Below are 3,565 nucleotides of genomic sequence, written 5' to 3'. Positions count from 1 at the left end.
TAGAGAACACAGATGGACAGAGCCGCTATCTTCTTAAGAAAGAAGTTCTGTGTCTGCTTCAATACATGGGCAAGTGGGTGGGGAACTCCTGACAATCTATACCATACAACACAGCCAACATTATTTTAGTTAAAATATTAAAAACAAAAAATTCTCATGCTTTAAAATCACATACAGCCGTAGAAAAATCTAAAATGTCGAAAGACTGTCCCAGTTTAGTTTCCTGGAGAATCTTCCAGGATTAATTGACCACAAATTGCAGCCCTCGGGAACTGATCTGCAGGATAGAACAATTTACTGGATGTAAGCTGATTGAATGCTGTGGGGCATCTGTTAAAAATGTTGAGTTTAATTTTAAAGATATTCTCTGGCAAGAAAAAAAGAAAAGAAGAAGCACACTCTCTGGCTCTTCGCTAGGTTGCAGTGTTTTCCTTTTTCGCCTTCTTTTCCTTTTCTCATCCATTCTGGCTCTCCTGCTCTGCGGTGGGACGGGGCGGAATCCTCTGCCCACCCAGGCCTCGCCTTTCTTCTCGTCCCCGCGCTGTTCTCTTTCTGCCCTTCGACGGCCGCCACTGTTGCACAGCTGGTGTTGGTGCCGCGCTGTTCCCCCCACGTCGTTCCCGCAGCCTATGGCCCAGGCCACCTTGGGTATTTCTGCTCAAGGTAACCACATCCCTCTTCAAAAATTCCGCCCAAAAAGAGAAGATGATTTACCTGACTCTTTGGGCCTTTATCTCATGGCGAACTTTGTGACCAAGCATACAACTACCCAGAGGGCCTAGAAGTGCTGTATAGAGAGCAGTTCGACTTCAATGCTGAGCCACCTTGGGAACCTAGCTGATGATAGGGGGGTTCCATCTCCTAACTTGTCCATTTTGTTGCATATTCTAAGGACCCAGACGAAAAGCTTAGTGGCGCTTCTCTTGTTTTTCCTGGTTTATGATTTTCGGCTTTGTGGAATAAGGCTGAGATGAAAGGATTTATTGACGATGCAAACTACTCCATTGGCCTCTTGGATGAAGGAACAAACCTTGGAAATGTTATTGATAACTATGTTTATGAACATACCCTGACAGGAAAAAATGCATTTTTTGTGGGAGATTTTGGAAAGATTGTGAAGAAACACAGTCAGTGGCAGAATATAGTGGCTCAGATAAAGCCATTCTACACGGTGAAGTGCAACTTCGCTCCGGCTGTACTTGACATTTTGGCAGCTCTTGGAACTGGATTTGCTTGTTCCAGTAAAACCGAAATGGCTTTAGTGCAAGAATTGGGTGTATCTCCAGAAAACATCATTTACGTAAGTCCTTGCAAACAAGTGTCTCAGATAAAGTATGCAGCAACAGTTGGAGTGAATATCATGACATGTGACAATGAAGTCAAATTGAAGAAAATCGCAGGTAATCACCCAAATGCCAAGGTCTTACTACATATTGCAACAGAAGATAATATTGGAGGTGAAGAGGATAACACGAAGTTTGGCACTACCTTGAAGAACTGTAGGCATCTCTTGGAATGTGCTAAGGAACTTGATGTCCAAATTATTGGAGTTAAATTTCATGTTTCAAGTGCTTGCAAAGAATCTCAAGTATATGTACATGCTCTATCTGATGCTCAATGTGTGTTTGACATGGCTGGAGAGTTTGGCTTCACAATGAACATATTAGACACTGGTGGAGGCTTCACAGGAACTGAATTTCAATTGGAAGAGGTTAATCATGTTATCAGCCCTTTGTTGGATGTCTACTTTCCTAAAGGATCTGGCATTAAGATAATTTCAGAACCTGGAAGCTACTATGTGTCTTCTGCATTTACACTTGCAGTTATTATCATTGCAAAGAAAGTTGTTGAAAATGATAAATTTTCCTCTGGAGTAGAAAAAACTGGAAATGATGAGCCAGCCTTCATGTATTACATGAATGATGGCGTTTATGGTTCTTTTGCAAGTAAACTGTCTGAAGACTTAGATACCATTCCAGAGATTCACAAGAAATACGAGGAAGATGAGCGTCTGTTTACAAGCAGCCTTTAGGGTCCATCCTGTGATGAGCTTGATCAAATTGTACAAAACTGTCTTCTTCCCGAACTGAATGTGGGAGATGGCTTATCTTTAATAACATGGGAGCAGATTCTTTCCATGAACTATCTGCTTTTAATGATTTTTAGAGGCCAGCTATTTATTACATGATGCTATTCAGTGATTGGTATGAGATGCAAGATGCGGGGATTACCTCAGACACAACGATGAAGAACTTCTTTGTGCCTTCTTGCATTCAGCTGAGCCAAGAAGACAGCTTTTCCACTGAAGCTTAAACAGGCATTAACGCTTCTTTAGATCTGAAGTTGCAGGTTAAGCTTGTCTGGTCTACATTCCAGTGTGGAAAAAATTCGAACAATCTTATTCTGTTAATTCTCTTGGAAACAAAAACTATTAGTAATAGCTATTTGGGACCAGACAAAATCAGCTTTTATCTATAATTCACTGGGGGTAATTGGGAGATTTAGATAATATATCCAGATTTAAACTTAACCAGTTTGTCCTACCTCCTTAAGCGTTTAAAACAAAATATGCAGCAAAATGGATGACTTAGTGAAGATGGAAGCCCATTAATTGGTTCCCCATTAAACCGTTTACAAAAAAGTACAGTTTTTATTCTAAGGATTCGTGTTAAAAAGTCTTGTAAAGTTAATGTCTTTCACCCAGATAGATCAGATGTCAGTGGAAGACCAGTGTGACTTCATTAGATACATTTATTGTATTTAGAATGTGTAAATTTGTGCTTTGAACTGTAGTTTAATAAATTTAAAATTGCATCACAGTATTTGTTGTATTTGACCTAACATAACCCTTGTATGATTGCAATAAAATTTTGTGTAGATTTTACTGTTTTTTCAGGCTAAAACTTTGGGAAAGGGGCTAGCTGGCAAAAGTAGTTTTGAACTAGATGTGCATACGGACTATTTGAAGGTTATTTTCCTTTATAGCTCATGAACATTTAGTTTGGTTCAGTACATTTTTCAGTTATTTAATTAGTAATTTAAGTAAAATGTTTGGTAAATCATTGTGAAGTGAAGATTCATTATGGAGAGTTGATGTGCAGTAGGCATGATGTTTAACAAGTTTAACACCAAAAATGTTAATCCTGCATAAGCCAATTATGTAATTATGTAATAATTAATAGGTGTTTCTGTATAGATAGAATGCATAGAGTACATTAGTAAATTTTTGAATCACAAATCTTTTGGCTGAAACGGGAGATTCTATTAAATGCTTTGAATAAAATTGAGGGGAGGGAAATAAAGTTGCAGAAAACTCTGCAGCACACTGAAACTTAAAGAAGGGCTACATCTATATCCAGAAACCTGATGTTCTTTTGCACAGAATATTATTTAAATTCAGAGTTGTAGGGGGTTGGGGTGAAGCACACCTATTTTCAGTTTCTCAATTGCAGTGATTTCAAACTTTCCGGGTTTGTTTTGTTTTAGCTACTAGTTTCTTGTTATTTCCCATTTGTTCGGCTTAGTAAATTACTTTTAATACTAAAATTTTATGGTGACTGGGGGA

At 38.6% G+C, this 3,565-nt stretch overlaps 1 pseudogene; it reads left to right on the top strand.

The window, feature by feature from the left end:
• The first annotated feature begins 955 nt into the window (after positions 1-955).
• LOC101406497 (antizyme inhibitor 1 pseudogene) lies at positions 956-2,482 on the top strand (annotated as a pseudogene).
• Positions 2,483-3,565: the final 1,083 nt, after the last annotated feature.

Source organism: Ceratotherium simum, chromosome 17 (assembly GCF_057802395.1).
Source record: "Ceratotherium simum simum isolate JZ-2026a chromosome 17, ASM5780239v1, whole genome shotgun sequence".
Taxonomy (NCBI): domain Eukaryota; kingdom Metazoa; phylum Chordata; class Mammalia; order Perissodactyla; family Rhinocerotidae; genus Ceratotherium; species Ceratotherium simum.
The sequence above is the reverse complement of the archived record's forward strand: the minus strand, read 5'-3'. Positions and strand labels throughout refer to the sequence as shown.